The 21838-nt window shown below is 40.2% G+C and overlaps 1 protein-coding gene across 2 annotated transcripts in view; it reads right to left on the bottom strand.

Moving 5' to 3' along the window:
• The window catches only part of SEMA6D (semaphorin 6D), a 624450-nt gene that overhangs the window by 166135 nt on the left and 436477 nt on the right, over positions 1 to 21838 (bottom strand). For both annotated transcript variants that reach the window (XM_073211759.1, XM_073211760.1), the window contains one exon: positions 1452 to 1483. The gene's annotated coding sequence lies outside the window, so the exon portion shown is untranslated. The remainder of the gene's footprint in view (positions 1 to 1451; positions 1484 to 21838) is intronic.

Below are 21838 nucleotides of genomic sequence, written 5' to 3'. Positions count from 1 at the left end.
CTGATTTCTCTCAGAGTGTTCAAGCACAGTTGGACAATATCCATCATATCATAGACAAATTTTCACAAATGCCTAGGGTGCCTAAATGGTTTTCTTGGCTTCACTGGAGATGGATGGTAATTATAGATTTGCTTTGTTTATGTCACCGTATTCCTATTATGTTAATATGTGTGTGCAAATTAGTTAGTAGTTTAAAACCTATACATACTTAAGGTACTCTACAAGAAGATATGTCAAGGAAATAATCAATCCTCCCATGTTTCCTTCCATATGCTACATCTGTAGCTCTTCTTCTTTCTTCCTAATTACAACCCTTAAATAGAATTCGTGCCTCATATCGAATTTACCGAGTATCATAATTCCTCCAGGTGGTAAAGATACCTCGAGACAAGTGCTGGGCATAGAAGCCACAGGGCATAAATCTTCAAAGAAGTAAAAAGCTAACCTTTTCAAACAATATGGCTTCTCTCTCACTTACCAACTTTACATTTCCCTGTATGACCCCGGAAGATGACTGGTTAGCCAGAGACGGGTAAGATTCCTCAAGGGAGGAACAACCACTTCAGCATTTTATTAAAAATAAAAATAATAATAATGATAAAGGGAGAAATGTGGGATTCACATATAAATCAAGTACAAAAATCAAATGAATATTCATATTTGACCTGATTGTTTATAGGTCATAATGCATGATCAAAACCAAAAGTTTCTGTGATGAATGCCCTTGTACTGTTCACCATGTAAGAATTTATTCACTATGTAAGAATTCGTTCACCATGTAAGAACTTGTTCGTTATGCTTCAGAAGATTGGAGACTGATGAGAATTAGACTTGAGATGGATTAATGATTGTACATTGAGCATTGACCCCCGTATACTGAATTTTATTGTTGTTAACAACCATTTGATCAATAAATATGAGAGATGCCCTCTCAAAAAAAAATAAAGGGTTCCTATTGTGTTCTTTAATAACATTAACATATCCTTAATTGCTAGTTTGGACAGATACCCTTGGAAAGTTACACAGGTTGGACCTGGACAGGAAGCTCCCACCTGAGCTGAGGAGTTGGGGCCATGCTGGGGGTTCTCTGCCTATTAATTCATCCAAAGTCGGCTTTAGTAGAGGTGTAGGCCCTGCCACAAGCTGCTCACGAAGGAACCTTCTGTCTTTGAACATCAGAGATGAAGATGTCTGCTGTCTCATAAAGGGACTAATCAAGCAAGGAAAAGAGAATCAGTGTCTCTTTCTCTCATCCACTGCTTAGTCAAGTCATCAAGCCATCTTCATAGGGTGCTCTCTCATCACTAACACTGCCAATAAAAACCTAATTCTGGGCACCATTTGAATGTCACACTCGTGACTTTGACTGACCATACAGTAAACATGTATCCAAAGCCAATAAAATTATGCTATGATTTTCCCAACAAATTAAAGAGTATAATGCTGCTTACCTTGGAAAAGGTTGGGTTGTGTAGTCAAAAATCTGAAAAAAGAAAAGAGAAATAGATTAATTTTCTCTAACTTCTGATCTCTGCCACAGCATTGCATTAAACATAGTTGTGGTATGCCTACTAACTTAGTAAATCCACCTGTCATTTTCTCTTGCTTGAAGTAATAAGCCAAGGTGGAGTCTAACCTGAATCCTATTTTTCTATTTAATTCCAGTACTAAGTTAGGAATATGCTCAGCCAAGGAAAAGCAACCATGAGGAGACCCGAGTGAAAAACTGTGGCAGGCTAGACATGGTAGTTGTGAAATAATTTTTTTTTAACTTTCAACAACATGAACATCTCTAGTCCACTATGTCTTATTTTATCTCCCTCTATGATGAGAAATGTTCTTTGTGCTAAGACACCCTCTTTCATGAAATGCAACACCATATCTCATTTTTCTTCATGAACTCCTCTAATTTAACAGATGGGCTGGATCTAACGGGTTCAGTCATATAACACCCCAAGCCTGGAAATAACAAGTTAGAAGTTTCACATTCTACAAAATAAATCAGTTACTCCATCAATTCTACAAGCTTAAGAGTCTGAAAATTGAAGGGAGGCATTTTGAGCAGCACTGTGCTGAGCTAGGTGTTCAGTTAAGCTGAACATCATGTCTTATTTCCAGTTTCTTTTGCAGAAGCATTTATTTTATATTTTAAATTTGCATTATCTTCCAACTTGGTCTAGAAAGACTTAATTAAAAATAACACTATTACTACCAACTGATGCTATAGCTGATCAATACTCCAGGGTTTGAAAACATTTTCCCCAAATGTCATGCAATTCCCTGGGACCTGGGAGCTTTCCTCTCTTTAAGGAGTACGACTATTTCTTCTCTTGGTGTTTTGCCTTAAAGAAAAAATTATTTAGCAAACAGCTACCAAATCCATTTAAAGGTTAGCACTCTTTTTATTTTAGTGCTCTTTCTTAATGGGCAAAAATTGATTGATTAGCTCACCAAGAACATTCTAGCCTTAGGGTAGAAACAGCACTTTGTAGATATATGACAGCGGACTGGATTTAAAAAATAAAATAAAAATTCAAGAATACAGTAGAGTTCAAAATTGAAAGAAAGTAGAAAGAGCAAGGCTTGAGAGCATATGAAATTCTTCTATTTAAAATCTAATGGATATCTGTTTTAAATTGCACTGAATTATTATGTACTGGCTCTTTATCTTAGTTGGAAATGTGCTTACATTACAAAGTCTAAATTCATCTGGAGACTGTATACAGTGAATGCTGGAATCACCTTAGTTTTCCTAAACTCCATATACTGTAGGAGAAAAAAAAATTAAGGCAATTATTCCCCCAATAAATTCACAACCTCCATTGTTCTCCCTCCCACACCCCACCCCGTGGATCTGAAACTACTTTCAGGAATAGGATTCTCTAAGTGGAAAGTTTATTGACCTTTCAGAGAAGACCAGGGTTGAAAGAGAGAAGCAGGTAATTCATTGCCACTGGCTAGAATGAAGTGAGAGGAAATACCTGAACTTAGTACTATTAATCCTCTTTCACTCTGATCTTGTTTCTGACCCTCTCTATTCTACTGTTTGGGCATGCGGAAGTACCATGCCCCCCGCACAAAGATTTATATCTTAGGGGAAGTAGTTTTTAAGTTTAAATGTGCATGAGAATCCCTTAGGAGTTTATTAAACATGCACATTTCTGAGCTCTAGCTCAGCATCACTAAATTCTGTATCTCTATAGAGTTAGTGGCCAGGAATGTTCATTTTCAATAAGCTTTCCAGGCCACTATGATTAGGTGGTCATTTTGAGAAACACAGACTTAGAAATACATGAAAAGTAATCTTGGGCTGTGCTGAGTGCCTAGTGACAAGCCTTGGAGGACAGGTATATGAAACTGATATTCTGTCTCAGAGTATGTACTCAATAAATATTTAAGTTTGATAAAAATAGTATTTAAAATATAAGCTCAATGTGTTCATTATTTGCAAATGTTTTTCTTTCTCTTTCATGATTTCCAAAGATATTTGACCTGCATTAAGCATTATTTCACTTTGGTAATCTATAAGTCACTGAAACAGGAGAAAGTTTAAGTAATACAGACTATTGAATGTGGCTCTTATTTATTGGCTAACTCCAGGTAAGTCACAGAATGCTTAAAATTTATAGCTGGGACTTCAGAAGAAATTAGTCCAATCCTTTCATTTTTTCCAGGTGACAAAGGCTTTCCTGCAGAGAGATGAACTAACTGTAGGATTATTTTATAAACGTGGGTGATCTGAAAGATTAATGGAAAATTTCAGCTGTGATGGTAGATAATTCCCAGGTGTCTGCCTAATTTTTACCCCTTCTCAGTTCAGATGGAAATACCCACAAAAAGAACTCTGTAAGTAAATATTATTTATCATAATCAATCATGTACTGTCTTGAATTTGACTAGAACCAAAATACTGAAATGGACACATGGCACCCTGCTGGTTCTAATTTTCCACCAATTCATGAAACACTTCATGCTTTGCTTATGACAGCACAAACCTTTCAACTTCCTACTATAATTAATGTTATGAAAGGCACTGACATGCCCAAGTATGTGTGACAAAGTCCTTGAGTGCGAAATGGCTGTTTTCAATATACATAATTTGCATAAATGATAATAAACATATAGTTATCCCTTTCTTTATATCAGCCTCAAGTCTTCACTTCCCCCATCTATAAATGTTGAGTTTGGACTACACGATAGATAAGATTGCAACAAAACAATTTAGTTAAGCTAAAACAAAAGGACTCAGAGAGATGCCAACTTTTAATTTAGAACATATATAAAAATATTTGAGAAATGATCATCTCTCCCATCACCATCATTTCACTAAAAAGGAAAATTTTAACACCAATAGCATAGGAAGCACAAAAATTCAAAATGAATATAGCCCTTAAATTGAAAAAAAAACTTAGTAAACTACTACCTTTTCCCTGTTTTCAACATTACTGTAGATGTATAATAGCTGTCCTGGAGCAGTACCAGCCTATGAACTTACTCTTTGGGAGCCACTGCTCTAAAATTCTTGCATAGAGAACTTAAGGGTAGCATTTCCCTGGGTGTATTCAACAAAACATTCATCTACTGAGGATTTCCTGGTTTTTGAAGAAAAAGGTGTGGCGGCGAGGATGGGTGCTTCACAGTACAGTACTCTTTCAGAGAGGCTCTGTGAATTAGATCATAGATGATAGTCAAAGTTCTCTTGAAATAAGGCAATTGTTGACTTGATTTCATCTATCATTTAAAAAAGTTACTCCAAGGAATATTTTTTTGCATGTGGCACCTGTTAACATTCTGCAAAACTAGTGTTCTGCACAGCACATTCTCAGAAAGTATCCTATGAATTTCCCTAAATCAGCTCCACATCCTGACCTGCCAGTTGTAGTGATGGGCCCACCCTTCTACCACTCCCCAGTAGTAACTTGGGAGGAATCTTTGACCTACTCTCAAGAAATATTACGTCAGTGGATTGGAAGTGAGCCAACACTGCATGCAGCAGGCTACAGGACCAGTCAGAATCAAGCCCTGGAGGAGGGTGGGTCTGCACCAAGGCCATTTGTCCTCCCACTCTGGTTCAAGCAAGCCATGCCATCCACGTCTTCTCTCTTCCTGGTCCTTCTGGTAGGTAGTGTGTAAGGAGACCAAAATAGCTGGCTTACACAAGATAACTTATTTCTCTGGTATACATAATTGCCTACATAGTCCCAAACAGTGGTTCTCAAAGTGTGGCCCTGGGCAAGCATTGCCATCACCTGGGAATTTCTTAGAAATGCAGGTTCCTGAGACTCTCCCTGCACCTACTGAGCTGGAAGCTCACCAAGCCCTCTGAGAGATTCTGATGCTAAACTTCCAGAGCCACTGGTCCAGAGACAGCTGGTCCAGGGCCGGAATGCAGAGTCTGCTCCCAGGAGTTTTCCAGGCTCCTTCTCTCATTGTGCCCTGGGATGCTTCTGTGTACACATCGTCCCAAATGACCTGCTAGTACATTTCATTTCACAACTCTTGTGCTCTCTTCCCAAGGAAACATTTTCCAAACCACACTTCTTCCTCTGAGTTCTTCAGTCATAGGCCTAGTTCAGGCCCCCATTAACCCTAGTTGAAATGCTGCAATAGTCTCCTAATTGCCTACAGCTTGCCTACTGATTCTCTGCAAACTAGTCCATCCCACCTAACAATCAGAGCGTTTTTTGTTTAAAATGTGATTTTTGTCTTTTTTTTTTACTAGAGCATAATCTGATTCCCCAGTAGCAAAGCCTAAACTCTGCAGGGAGGGTCACAGAGTCTTTCAATACCTAGCACCTACCTTCCTTCTTAATTATCCCTCACACCCTTATCTAGACACCTTGTGGATCCCAGCCGCAGTAAACACTGTTCCCAGAGTCTACCATACCGCTTGGGCCTCCGAGCCTTTGCACGTGCAGTTCCCCTTGCTTAGCATGCCTGTGTTCAGACTCCTCTATGTAGACACACAGACAGAGACACATACACACACACCCTCAGGTACACTTCTTCCAATTTTCTTTTTCACTGGACAAACATTCACTCATCCTTCAAAATCTTACCTACTCACCACTTCCGTGGAGCTTTTCTCACTTACCCACTCTGGGTTATTTGCTTCCTTATGCTCTGTAGGCATTCCTACCAATTCTAGAATACTCATGGAATTGCATTATAGTTTTCTGTGTACAAGTCTGCCTCCCACACTAGATTGAGAGCTTCTTGGAAGCAGCTCTGCTACTTATTCAATAAACATTAAGTGCCTGCGTTGTGCTGGGAAGTTTGCGTCCTGAAGCATAGGCCTAGCACAGTGTCAGCGTCCACTGGGTGTCCAATAATGACGATTAAAGCATGAATGAATGAATGTTTTCTGTAAATTCTCTCAAGGATATAATGATTGTACGACTTAACACCTATTTACAATATACCTGTGAGTGTCCCTGAGGAACACACATGGAAGTATCTTAGTTGTTAGTAATGTATTGGATTTGCTAATTTCAGAAATGGCTAAGTATTTTCAGAGTAAGTGATAGTCTACAAAGAGCAAAAGAAGAAGGAAAAGGAGAGACACAAGGATCAGGGCAAAAGAAGTAAAATTTCTATGTTCAAAGTGAGGAATGTTTTGTATTGGGGGAAATTGGGCAAAACAAGTTGTGTAATACAGATTTCAGCTCAAGAGAGAAACCAATATCATCCTTCCAGGTTTGTAAGACTTCGTGGCACCTGCCCCTCTCGCTTGGCAGGAGACGGTGAATTATGTGGTCCAGGCGCTGATGAATTTAAATTCCTCAGGCACAGCCAACTGTGATACCACTTCACTCTACAATCTTTCCTTGTGTTATTTTTTTTTTCCTAAAGAAAAGAGAATGTCCTGATGTTGGAAGCATTTTTTCTGATTATTTAAAAAAATGAGATTCTTTCCAGGCAATTGTCCAAATCTAAGAGCTTAAATTAAAATGCTCATTTTTAGAATTTCTCAGGTAATTTCCTGTTGGGATTGAAAGTATAGATCTTTTCTTGAGTAGTCATGGGACCAAGAGTAGCAAATACTTCTGAAATTCCAGACCAAGTTAGACACTTAGCAGGAGACAGACACTTAACAGAGACGAGTGGTACTGCTGGGGCTCTCTGGAAGAGGCATGAGGACAAGCCAATCATTTTATGATCTGTCCCACACCAAGACCTAGCTTGTTTCTTCCATCAGATCCATTCTAGAAGGTTATACTCATTACGATACTTGGTCACTAATCTGATAAAAAAAAGCAATTAATGTGACTGCCAACATCATTACTTTTCATAATGAACCAACCAATACATATGCAGTTTTGATGAATAATTTTTGGATATAAAGTATTATGGACTATAGTTATAATTTGTCAATTACAGAGCTACTATACAATGCAAATTAAAAAATTCCACAATCTTTTTATAATTTTCATGAAAGGTCCTTCTAGATATAAATTTTTATTTATGTAATTTTTGTAAGATGTAATTTGACATAAACTCCATCTCCTAAGCAAAGGGTTTGCTGTAAACACTCTATTTAGCTTGCAAGTGCCATACAGTTAAGGGACTAATCACAGAAACTCACTCGATGATCATTGATAAAAATGGCCACACTTACAACTGAAATTAACACTGAGGAAAATGGATTTGCCTTTCACCCACATGCAGGAAGTCAATCACAGCAAAATGGCCAACCACAGCTACGATTTCATGATGAGATACAATTAATTTGTGCTGTGCGAGTCAGAAAAAGCTCATGTCTTAGGCCCTGTTTTCCCACTGTAAGTGCAGTTGGAAGTAATGAAGGAGAATGGGATAATGGTTCACAAAAGCAGGGAAGACATTCTCTGTGTATGTTTGGGTGAGATGTACAAATTCTTTCTCACATTTTTCTCTCCCACTAACCCTTCTTTTATGGCCTACCAAATATAAGGAGATTGATTTTTAATGAAATGTACTTATGAAACTGTGATCATATTTTCCAAGCTCTCATTATCTTGATTTCAGAAATAAGATCAAGTTAATGCTAGAGACTCATGTTAGGCCTGGAAAACTGGGAAAATAACACCAAGAATGCCACAGATAGCAGGAAACAATTGCTCCCCCCATGCCCCCAAGATTTCATTTCTACCTCTGCAAAGTTTATTCTGTCATACTGACTTGAGGTCTTTTGGGGTATGTGTACTGTAGTTAGCTCTGTTTTCCAATCTTTACTGTGTCTCTTTCAGAAAGTCACTCTCCCCAACATCTCTCTCTCCTCTCACATTTCTTATCAATATAGGCAGATGATCTTGTTTGTTTGGACCCAGAGACACTAGAAGCCAATGCACAAGACTCTCTCAACATGCTGAACCTTCTTGTACCGACTTCTGCATCCCATTCTTCACTCATACATTTATGTATCTTTACCATCCTCATCTGCGTCTCCCCAGATACAATGAAAGAAGTGTTTTTCCTGCAGTGTGAAGCTAAAAATTATAACTGAACCTTGGATCTTATCTTCTCATAGCTCTTCCTTCCTATATTTTCAACTTTTACTATATCAATATCTCATATCAAAAAATAAATGAAAACTTTCCATCAATCTTTCTACTCCTTGGAAATGAAACTACTTTAAAGAATGGCTTCAATCCTTTTTCTGTGTTAGCCAGTCTATAAGAATGACCCTATAACGAACCACTCCTGATGGTATTCATGTCTTTGTTTTAGTTCCCTCTCTTTTAAGTTAGGCTGGACTTGTAACTTACCTTTTGGAGGAAAGAATATAGCAAAGTGATATTGTGTAACTTTTGGGGTTAGGTCAAAACAAGTCTTTCACTTTCCATCTGGATCTCACTTGCTCTTGGGGTAGCTAGTCACTGTGCAAAAAAATCTGACTAACTGGATAATCCAGACTGTTAGGAAACCCCAACTGACTATGTAGAAAGGGGGACTGGAGAGAAGGAACAATGCCCATCCAGGTACCAGAAGTTCCCATCATCCCAGATCAGGTACCTGCTGTGTAAGTGAAGAAGCCTTCTTGGACATTCAGCCCAATAAAAACTTCAGCTGATTCCAACCCCTGTCAAGATCTGACTGGAATTATATGAGAAATCCTGTATTAGTCTCCAAGGGATATTATAACAAGGTACCACCAGTTGGGTAGCTTAAAATATCAAAACTTTACTCTTTCACAGTTCTGGAGGTAGAAGTCTAAAATCAGGTGTCAGCAGGGCCAGGCTCCCTCTGAGACTGACAAGAATCTTTTCTTTTCTTTTCCCAGCCTCCAATGGTGACCATCAATGTTTGGCAATCCTTGGATTGCAGCTGCAACATTTCAGTCTCAGTCTCTGTTATCACATGGCATTCTCCCTGTGTGTATCTTTTGTCTTCTTATAAGGATACCAGTCATCCTAGATAAACAGCCCATTCTACTCCAGGATGACCTCCTCTTAACTAATTACATCTGTAAAAACCCTATTTCTAAATAAGGTCACATTCTGAGGTTCTGGGTAGCTGGACTTCAACATATGTTTTCGAGGGACACAATTCAGCCCTTAGCAGATCTCAGTCTAGAAGCACTCAGCACTCAGCTGAACCCAGTCAGGGAAACCCAGTGAGAGACAATAATAAATGGTGGTTTTTAGCCACCAAGTTTTAGGGTAGTTTGTTCCCTAGCAATGGATAACCAAGATGCCTTTCTTTATTCAAATCTCCTCTGCTTTCTGCAACCTGGTTCTGCCAACATACTCTACTGACAAGGTCACCAGTGACCTCCCTGGTGTTGAAGCCAATGGACTGCTCTAAAATGTGGCATAGCCTAAAGATCTACTTCCCTCCCTCCCGGAAGTCCATCAAAATGACCAAAGAAACCTTTAAGAATAAATTCTTTAAATCCCTGAAACACAAAGGTGACTTAGGCACAGAAACTTGAAACATTTCTTAAAGACAGAAAGCAGAGAGAAGTGAATTGAAAGAGGAAGCAGAAATACAGGCAAGGAGCCCACAGCTCAAGCAGCCAAGGAGAGGACCATGGAAACAGGGGTGCTTGCTGCCTCCACAGGCCCAGGGAAGAGCCCAGATTGAGCTGGCAGGATCATAGGTTTTATCAGGGCCCCAGCCAGTCTCACCTCGCCTCACTGTCCCCCCAGCCTCTATGTAGAGCAGCCAGAGATGTGCTCCCACATTGTCACAAAAATAAAGTAGGACCTTTCCTTGGGGGACTCCTACCCTGGGCACTGGAGCCAGAGGGCAAGGAGTAGTGTCTTCGGTGATGGCCGAGCTCCACAGATAGGGAAGGAAAAAATTACAGAGACACACAGCTGAGCACAGGGGCAGAAGCATGAGAGTGTTTCCCATCCATTTACCCTTTCCTGCCATCAAAATTCAGTTGGGCATGGTGCTGTATGCTGTCCCGCTGCTCTGACACCCTAAAATAATCAGACCAGGGGGACTCTCATGTGGTCCGCCTATCCAGCCATGATGTCATTTTACCATTGATAGTGCAGAGCTGTTCAGAACAAGAGACACCTTTAATTCAGGTTTTCTCAGCTTTGGCACTATTGGTATTTGGGGCCAGACAATTATTTGTTGTGCGGGCCTGTCCTGTGCATTGTAGGATGTAGGACAAACAACATCTTTGACCTCTATGCGCAAGATGCCATAAATGTGCCTTCACACCCCATCCCCCATGCGAGCTGTGACAACCAAAAATGTCTCCAATCGCCCCTTGTTAACAGTTATTGCTTTTAATTCCTGACCATCAAACCTCATTTTTGGCTCTCTGCTTACTACCAGGAGTAATAAACTTCTATTCTTTAGGAAATACTGGTCACATCTAACTGTAACTTCTTTCTCAGCCCCCACTCCCACTCCCTAAGTTCCCCCAGGGACCTTCCTTCACAGTCAGAGCTACAACAGAGGCACAGACTTTCGGACACCACCCAGATGTTGTTCTTCACACTGCACTTGCAAATGCCTGCGAGGGAGGCTCTCTGCAATCCCAAACGCGTGATTTGTGTTTTCAGATATGTGCAGTTCTTGTGCTAACTCAAAACTTCTCCCAGAGTAATAACTTTGCATCGAGCCAAAAGAGCAAGGCTTACAAAGGAGGAAAGGCAGGAGTGGGTGGCTGAAAGGCTGATACCAAGGATTTGATTCCCCTGTAGTTAGTGGAGAGAATAACCTTTTCACTGAAAGACTGGGGTACAAAAGAGAACAGGCAAAAATTCTGCCTCCTAGACAGTCTTGCTGGAGTTTCACTTGAGCTAACTGCTCCTCTCTGAAAAGGAAATGTCCTCATGAAAGACAAGCCTACCCGCTTCTGGAAGGAGATTCTCAGACCCCAGGGTAGAAGGAACTCTTGGAGAGTGAGAGGAGAAGGGGTCATGGCTGGAGTCTTTTTGGGTGTCCTTCCAGCAGGGCAGCTTCCACTAAAGGGCCTGGGAGGTTGGGGGAAGGGTGGGAGCAGAGAGAAGAGGCACCTTCAGCTCAGCCTTTCCACAGGCAATGGGTAAATTTCTCCATTAGTTAGGCGTCCAGTTATCTTTCTTCAGTGCTTTCCTAGGGAACTGATGCACACATGCAACCTTCCAGCCTGCCTTTTCGGAGCAAACACATTTGCCAGTGTAAATCAACGTTGCCAGCTCAACGTTCCTTTAGCTACCACAGCAAACTCACTGCCCTGCTAATGGGAAGAGCATGGCCAAGGAGGTGACAGGGGCAGATTGAGGCATTTTACAATTTACCAAGATATCAAAATGGTGCCTTATTTTTTAAAAAAGTTGTTGCTACTCCAGAGCAGTGGTCAGCAAGCTATAAGCCCACCACTAATTTTTATAAATAAAATTTTATTGGAACACAGCCACACTCATATCATCTGTGGCTGCTTACAAAGACAGAATAGATTACTTGTGACAGAGACCATAAGACCCTCAAAGTCTAAAATATTTACTATCTGGCCCTTTACATAAAAAGTCTGCCAATCTAGCTCCAGAGTACTGAAGGCAGAATTTTAAAAAATATATATTCTATCCCAGACACCTGCTTTTCTTCTCTGTGCTTTAGCTATACTTAAACAGAATTTGCGGTTTTCAATATAAGACTGACCGTTTTTGTAGAAGATATGTTCAGATTTCTTTATTTCCCAATGAATGGTGCTTTTCAGAGAGGTCTCTAATGCTGCCAGCAGGGTCTAGTATGGACCCTAAGGTCTTCAGGGATGGAAGGTGGAGCAAGGAAAGATGATACAAGGAATATTTCGATGCAAGGAGTCAAGACATGGTAATGCGTCTACTTTGAAAACCCAGGACCAAACCAGGTGGCTGGCTGTGAGGTACGGCAGAGGAAGCCTTATCTCCCAGGGCCCTTCTTCCCTCCCAGCCATCCTGCCTTCCTCCACCTCTGGGCCTTTTGTGTGCCCTGAGGCTCCTCCAGCAGTAGGTAGGAAGGGGCTTCCTCCCATGGTCACCCATCTGAGAATACGGACATGCCCTCTCCCCAACTGTCACTTCTATACTGCAACCACCTCTGCTCTTGCCTGTCTTGCCCTCAAGCCCAGACCCCTGGAGACTTCCACCTCTAGCCTTCTGCTTTGGCACTTTTTCCCAGCCCACTGGAAGCACCCTGGGGAGAAGAGAGGGAGCACAAATACAGGCAGATCTTGTAAAAAAAACACTGTCAAATTTCATTTTGAAAACCTCACCCTGCATGTAAATATAGTTCAGCACAAAACAAATAGCAAAACAGAGGTTTCTTTACAAATTGATGGCTACAGGGTATGGGGGGAGCTTGTGAATGCATTTATTTTGTAGGATTTTTCTTTGACAAAAATTCATTTAATTCAGCAAAGCACCATTACTATGAACCAGTCGCTGGGGTCATGCTTTGCTCATAGAACTCCAATTTAAAATGGTGTTGGTTTAAGAGCAGTTTTCCCTTTCCAAAGTAAAATCTTGTTTACACAATGACTGGACACGAGGACATTTGGATAATATGACCACCTTGTATTTATTTGCATTGGTGTAATATTTCACGATGAATAAAGCGCTTTCACAGAGATGACTGTATTTGGTCCTCCCAGTCCACTCTGGGAAGTAGGTAAAATGCTATTCCTTTGGGAAAATAAGTAAATTGAGGCTCAGTGGGTTTAACTGCCTTGTTAATCAAGGCTGGGCTGGGGAAGGAAAGGCACACTAACCAAAGTCTTTAACTTCTAAGTTACTAGCATTCTTGTTGCATTTCCTAAATTAGAGTCCTGGTTCTCATTTCATAATGGGCCCTGTTTCTTCCAAGAGGCTCCTGAATTCTTATACCCCCTAAGCACTGTCTATACAACAAATAAAGAATATATCCTAAGAGATTCAAGATGGCGGGTGAGAGGTGAGATGGACAACTCCCCAAACCACAAATAGTACAAAAATATAGTTAATTAATGCAACTAACCCTAAAACAGCAACAAGAAAGAAGGCTGCACCAGACTGCACGCAGACCTCACACACAGAGCAGACCTCCTGAAACAAGGTCAGGAACGAAGACCTGAATCCAGCAGGACCTGAGCCCTTCCTGTACCCCAGCTCACCAGCGGGAGTAAGAGAATCGATGCAGTGGGGGTGCGGAGGGAGGGGGCAGAGGCCTGGGACTGCTGAACACCCGGCCCTGGAACTCTGCTTTGTGAGCAGAAACCTATAGAGTGTGGTGCTCTAGATGTTGGGGAGCTCAGACACGTGGAGTGCTTGAGAGACTGAGATTCCTGCCATTTGTGCAGGACGGGTTCCACACCTTGCTGCTCTGGGAAGAGGGAAAGGAAGGCAGTTTGAGAGGCTTCCTAGCAGCAAGAGGGCTGCTGAAGGGGCAGGGTTTGCACAGAGCTTGCTGAGTGGGGGAGGGGAGAGCTGGATGAGGTTGTCTGGCTGCACTCTGCCAGCTGGTTGGGAATTTTGAGGAGCTTCAGGTGCCCCATTCCCCTGGCTGCCTGCTCAGCTCTGAGGCCCCCTGCCCACTGTGACACACAGCCTGCTGCACCTCCCTCCTAGCCTGCTGGCACTGGTTCCCAAACCGGCAGTCACTGTGCTGGAGTCAGACCAGCCAGAGGGAAGCCCTGTCTATAACACCTAGAGATGCCAAGCACAGAGGCTTACACTGGAGACAGGCACCGCAGACTGGAATAAGGAAACAGATCTTTCCTGCCCCCAGGCACCAGCTCTGCTTCCCTATGGCCCCCAACCTCACTCTAGGGGCAGAGCAGCTCCAGAGACTGGAGGTTCTGGGCACTAGAGGACACCACACAGAAATATGAAATGTCAAAAGAACATGGTTTAGACCAAAATCTCATAAAACCCAGAAAAAGGGCCAAATGAAACTGAACTCATCAATCTGCCTGAAAGAGAGTTCAAAAAGAAATTATAAACATGCTATGGAGGTACAGAAAAATATTCAAGGAGTCAGGAACGAATTTAAGTCAGAGATTCAATCATTAAGAAATTCCATATATGAAATGAAACACACAACGGAGGGATTTAAAAGCAGATTAGATGAAGTAGAAGAGACAGTGAATAGAATAGAAATTAGAGAACAGGAATAGAAAGAAGCTGAGGCACAGAGGGAAAAACGAATCTCTAAGAATTAAAGAATATTGAGAGAACTGTGTGACCAATCCAAATGGAACAATATTCGCATTATAGGGCTACCAGAAGAAGAAGAGAGAGAGGAAAAGGGATAGAAAGTGTCATTGAGGAGGTAACTGCTGAAAACTTCCCTAATCTGGAGAGAGAGTCTCTCAAGCCAAGGAGGTGCACAGATCACCCAACACAAGGGACCCAAGGAAGACAACATCAAGACACATAATAATTAAAATGGCAAAGATAAGGATAAAGACAGACTTTTAAAAGCAGCTAGAGAGAGAAAAAAGATCACATACAAAGGAAAACTCATCAGGCTATCATCAGACTTTTCAACAGAAACCTTACAGGCCAGAAGGGAGTGGCATGATATATTTAATGCAATGAAGCAGCAGGGACTTGAACCAAGAATACCCTACCCGGCAAGATTATCATTTAAATTTGAAGGAAGGATTAAACAATTTTCAGATAAGCAAAAGCTGAGAGAATTTACCTCCCACAAACCACTTCCACAGTGCATTTTGGAGGGACTCCTATAGATGGAAGTATTCCTGAGGCTAAATAGATGTCATCCAAGGGATAGACAAAGAGTACAGAATATGATTCATAACATACAAAGAATGGAGGAGGAAGAAAAAGGAGGAAAAAAAAGAATCTTTAGGTTGTGTTTGTCATAGCATATGAAGGTAAGTTAAATTAGACTGTTAGATAGTAAGGGAATTACCCTTGAACCTTTGGTAACCACGAATCTAAAGCCTGCAATGGCAGTAAGTACATACCTATTGAAAATCAACCTAAATGTAAATGGTCTGAATGCACCAATAAAAAGACATAGAGTCACTCAATGGATAAAAAAACAAGACCCATCTATATGCTGCATACAAGAGACTTACTTAAAACCCACAGACATACACAGACTGAAAGTAAAGGGATGGAAACAGATATTTCATGCAACTAATAGGGAGAAAAAAGGAGGAGTTGCAGTACTTATATCTGACAAAATAGACTTCAAAACAAAGAAACTAACAAGAGACAAAGAAGGACATTACATAATGTTAAAGGGATCAGTCCAACAAGAGGATATAACTATTATAAATATCTGTGCACCCGCCACAGGATCACCTACATATGGGAAACAAATACTAACAGATTTAAAAGGGGAAATAGAATGCAATGCATTCATTTTAGGAGACTTCAACATACCACTCATTCCAAAGGACAGATCAACCAGACAGAAAATAAGTAAAGAGACAGAGGCACTGAACAACATATTAGAACAGATGGACCTAATGGACATCTACAGAACACTCCGTCCAAAAGCAACAGGATACACATTCTTCTCAAATGCACACGCAACATTTTCAAGAATAGGTCATGTACTAGGCCACAAAAAGAACATCAGTAAATTAAAAAACATGGAAATTGTACCAACCAGCTTCTCATATCACAAAGGTATGAAACTAGAAATAAATTACACAGAGAAAATGAACACATGGAGGCTTAATAACATGCTCCTAAATAATCAATGGGTCAATGACCAAATAAAAACAGACCAAGTGGTATATTGAGATAAATGATGACAATAATTCAACAACACAAAATCTGTTGGACGCAGTGAAGGCTGTGCTAAGAGGGAAATATATTGCAATAAAGGCCTACCTCAGGAAAGAACAATCCCAAATGAGCAGTCTAAACTCACAATTAATGAAACTAGAAAAAGAAGAACAAATGAGGCCCAAAGTCAGCAGAAGGAGGGACATAATAAAGATTAAAGCAGAAATAAATAAAATTGAGAAGAATAAAACAATAGAAAGAATCAATGAAACCAGGAGCTGGTTCTTTGAGAAAATAAACACAACAGATAAAACCCTGGCCAGACTAATCAAGAAAAAGAGAGAGTGTACACACATAAACAGAATCAGAAATGAGAAAGGAAAAATCACTAGACACCATAGAAACCCGAAGAATTATGAGAGAATACTATGAAAAATTATATGCTAACAAACTGAATAACCTAGAAGAAATGGACAACTTTCTAGAAAAATACAACCTTCCAAGGGTGACCCAGGAAGAAAGAGAAAATCTGAATAGAACAATTACCAGCAAAGAAATTGATTTGGTAATCAAAAAACAATACTCCTGGTCCAGATGGCTTCACTGCTGAATTTGATCAAACACTTAGTGAAGACCTAATACTCATCCTCCTTAAAGTTTTCCAAAAAGTAGAAGAGGAGGGAATACTCCCAAACTCATTCTACCAGGCCAACATCACTCTAATATCAAAACCAGGCAAAGACACCACAAAAAAAGAAAATTACAGACCAGTATCCCGGATGAACATAGATGCAAAAATACTCAACAAAATATTAGCAAACCAAATTCAATAATACATAAAAAAGATCACCCATCATGATCAAGTGAGATTCATCCCAGGGATGCAAGGATGGTACAACATGCAAAAATTCATTAACATCATCCACTACATCAACAAAAAGAAGAAAAAAAAACACATGATCATCTCCATAGATGCTGAAAAAGCATTTGACAAAATTCAACATGCATTCGTGATAAAAACTCTCAACTAAATGGGTATAGAGGACAGTACGTCAACATAATAAAGGCCATTTATGACAAACCCACAGCCAACATTATGCTTAACAGTGAGAAGCTGAAAGCTTTTCCTTTAAGATCGGGAAGAAGAAAAGGATGCCCACTCACCCCACTTTTATTCAACATAGTTCTGGAGGCCCTAGCCATGGCAATCAGACAACACAAAGAAATACAAAGCATCCAGATTGGCAAGGAAGAAGTTAAACTCTCCCAGTTTGCAGATGACATGATACTGTACATAAAAAACCCTAAAGAATCCACTCCAAAACTACTAGATTTAATATCTGAATTCAGCAAAGTTGCCGGATACAAAATTAATCCACAGAATTCTGTTGCATTCCTATACACTAACGATTAATTAGCAGAAAGAGATATCAGGAAAACAATTCCATTCACAACTGCATCAAAGAGAATAAAATACCCAGGAATAAACCTAACCAAGGAAGTGAAAGACTTATACTCTGAAAACTATAAGACCCTCTTAAGAGAAATTAAAGAGGACACTAATAAATGGAAACTCATCACATGCTTGTGGCTAGGAAGAATTAATATTGTCAAAATGGCCATCCTGCCTGAAGCAATCTACAGATTCAATGCAATCCCTATCAAAATACCTACAGCATTCTTCAATGAACTAGAGCAAATAGTTCTAAAATTCATATGGAACCAAAAAAGAACCTGAATAGCCAAAGCAATCCTGAGAAGGAAGAATAAAGTGTGGGGGATTATGTTCCCTGACTTCAAGCTGTACTACAAAGCCACAGTAATCAAGACAATTTGGTACTGGCACAAGAACTGATCCATAGACCAGTGGAACAGGCTAGAGAGCCCAGATATAAACCCAACCATATATGGCCAATTAATATATGACAAAGGAGCCATGGATATACAATGGGGAAATGACAGCCTCTTCAACAGCTGGTATTGACAAAACTGGACAGCTACATGTAAGAGAATGAAACTGGATTATTGTCTAGCCCCATACACAAAAGTAAACTCAAAATGGATCAAAGACCTGAATGTAAGTCATGAAACCATAAAACTCTTAGGAAAAAATATAAGCAAAAATTTCTTGGACATAAACATGAGCAACTTCTTCATTAACATATCTCCCCGGGCAAGGGAAATATGAGCAAAAATGAACAAGTGGAACTATGTCAAACTAAAAAGCTTATGTAGAGCAAATGACACCATCAGTAGGACAAAAAGACATCCTACAGTATGGGAGAATATATTCATAAATGACATATCCAATAAGGGGTTGACATCCAAATTATATAAAGAGCTCACACAACTCAACAAACAAAAAGCAAATAAGCCAATTAAAAAATGCATAGAGGAGCTGAACAGACACTTCTCCAAAGAAGAAATTCAGATGGCCAGCAGGCACATGAAAGGATGCTCCACATCGCTAATTATCAGAGAAATGCAAATTAAAACCACAATGAGATATCACGTTACACCAGTTAGGATAGCCAACATCCAAAAGACAAACAACAACAAATGTTGACAAGGATGTGGAAAAAGGGGAACCCTCCTACACTACTAGTGGGAATGTAAATTAGTTCAATCATTTTGGAAAGCAGTACGGAGGTTCCTCAAAAAACTAAAAATAGAAATACCATTTGACCCAAGAATTCCACTCCTAGGAATTTACCCTAAGAATGCAGCACTCCAGTTTGAAAAAGACAGATGTACCCCTATGTTTATCGCAGCACTATTTACAATAGCCAAGAATTGGAAGCAACCTAAGTGTCCATCAGTAGATGAATGGATAAAGAAGATGTGATATATATACACAATGGAATATTACTCAACCATAAGAGGAAAACAAATCCTACCATTTGCAGCAACATGGATGGAGCTAGAGGGTATTATGCTCAGTGAAATAAGCCAGGTGGAGAAAGACAAGTATCAAATGATTTCACTCATATGTGCAGTATAAGAACAAAGGAAAAACTGAAGGAACAAAACAGCAGCAGACTCACAGAACCCAAGAATGGACTAACAGTTACCAAAGGGTAAGGGACTAGGCAGGATGGGTGGGAAGGGAGGGATAAGGGGGAAAAAGGGGCATTATGATTAGCACACATAATGTAGTGGGGAGGTGGGACACGGGAAAGGCAGTATATACAGAGAAGACAAGTAGTGATTCTATAGCATCTTACTACGCTGATGGACAGTGACTGTAATGGGGTACATGAGGGGGGACTTGATAATAGGGGGAGTCTAGTAACCATAATGTTGTTTAAGTAATTGTACATTAATGATACCAAAATAAAAATAAATAAAAAATATAAATATAAATAAAAAAAGAATATATTACAAACATCTAAAGAAGCCATTCAATATAGCATGTAATTAACTCATTTAAAAGGCACTTTGTCATTTTTATAATCCACAAATATTGTGTCTTTTTTTAACTGGAGAGGTCTGCTCATTTTAAAAACTGAGAAACAATCAATTAATAGATTGAGTCAAGTGGTGTTGCAGGATTTGAGGGAACCATAGGGGTCTTGCTAGGGATGTAATCCTGGACACGTGGTCCCCCTTAGCCCCATTGTTTCTTCAAAAGTCAATTGATCATAGTAACACCACATAGACAGGGCTGTAGGCTGGAGCCAGACAGATCCTGAACAAGTTTCTAAATGTTTTCAACTTAAACTTCTGCACATACAACATTTACAAGGTTGCTGTAGGGACTGACTAGGATAATTCATTTTTTATAAGTTACTTAGTACAGTGCATAGCATACAGTAATTGATGGGTAATTTTTCTTATTGTCTTCAATAGTATTACCAGTATCGGTAATATATTTTTATTCTCTCCCCACCTCAGTCAGCACCAATTTCAGTGAAAAGATGCTGCATGGTTGAGGTGTTGGATACTTGAAGATACCTGTGATAAGAAAAGTGATCTTTCTTTCTCTTATTTCTTGCTACACAGTGTTCTTGCCTCTATTATGCTAGCAACAAGCCCCAGGCAATATTACCTTTTCAAGATGAGGACAGGCACCCACATTGGGGCTGTCAGAGAGAATTTGGGGCATGTGAGCCATTTAAATGAATCAACCTGACAAATCCGATTTACAGATTAAAATAATGCTGTGATATTTACTGAAAGTATATATAGCAAGTTAAGACACCTCTGACATGCAGATATTGATTGCCTGTTTTAATCAGCTAGGATAAGTTAGCTACCCGGCCCCCCACCACCAATAAGAAAAATGCTCAGGAAAGGTAAATCTCATAATAAATAATTCCCATTTTGATGCATTTAAAAATCAATTAAGAGCTTTGTTCAGGACTTGCTACAAGATGGCATGTCTACTACATTATGTGAGGCCACATCGGGCTTCATTTGGGTGTTAGGGGAAGATATGACTTCACATAAACAGATGCCAAACAAAGAGTTAAAGCAGTTTCACCAGGTGCTGGCATATTAAGATAGAGCGCCATTAAGATAGAGCGATGACAGAGACCCACCACCTGAATATATTCATTGAATCTCTTACGCTTGTGGGACTTTATCAATATTACTTCATCAATATCCCCAACATTTCTGTGCAGAATCAGGGATCATAGCCTTAAAAGAGACCTCAAGAAGTTACTTTGCCTAGAAACCCTGGAGCAAGGTTACTGCTAAAGAGAAGCATGGTCTGGGTTTCAAAACATATTTGTTGAATGAATGAAAAAAATTCTCTTCACCTCCCGTCCCCAGAAGGCTGTTTTGCCCTGGGGGTATGAAAAGGGCCGAAAAGTCTGGAGCAGCCCCAGGGGTTTAAAGCCCTATCAACTCACTTATTATTTATACCCTGCCTACTTCTAAAAACAATTTGAGGCAGCTTAGAACAAAAGATACCAACAATAAAGAGCCTTTATTCTCACTCACCCCTTGCAGAGTTTTATTATCACTTTCATGATCATCAAAAACAAGTATTAAATGGCTATTTGCATGGGATGCTATGCTAGGGGCTGAATAAATTAGGCAGATATACCTCAGTAAATTTCTACCCATTCAGTCTGTGTTCATTCACTGTTAGACAAATAGTTTTTCAACACATTCCACATGTGAGTGTGGTTAGTCAGTGTGGGGGAGGTGAAAATGAATCACAGATGCATCCTGCCCTGTCCTCAAGAAGTTTACAGACTAGCATAGGTGGCCTAGGGCAAGAGTATGTGGTAATGAAGTATGTGTGGATAAGACACAGACCTAAATTCCTCCATGCTGTGAGCAGGTTGCAGAGCAGTACAGTGGACGAAGGTCAGGGGAGAAATCAGCTGAAGCAGATTAGTCTGGTCTATAGGCAGAGCTGGGAAGGAGAACCCAGTCTTCTAGATTCCTCTTTGCCCTCCCAGCATGCTCTGCCTCCTCTCACCCCGCCTTACTTCCCCATAGAGACACCCTTGTCACTGCTGCCTGGCTTCACCTTTCCCAAGAGACCAGCACGTCATCTTGGTGACATGATCTGCTCCCATTTCTATAGGACCCTTCTCTCTGCTGGCTCTCAGCAACACAGGGATACAGAGCCCTCATCTACACCCAGGTAGAAATTACCAGCTATTGTTGGTTGCCAAGCCATGCCTAAGAGTATCTGATTTTAAAAGATAGCCATGCTTGGGCACAAAAAA

Source organism: Manis javanica, chromosome 8 (assembly GCF_040802235.1).
Source record: "Manis javanica isolate MJ-LG chromosome 8, MJ_LKY, whole genome shotgun sequence".
Taxonomy (NCBI): domain Eukaryota; kingdom Metazoa; phylum Chordata; class Mammalia; order Pholidota; family Manidae; genus Manis; species Manis javanica.
Note: the sequence above shows the minus strand (reverse complement) of the source record. Positions and strands in the feature narration are given on the sequence as shown.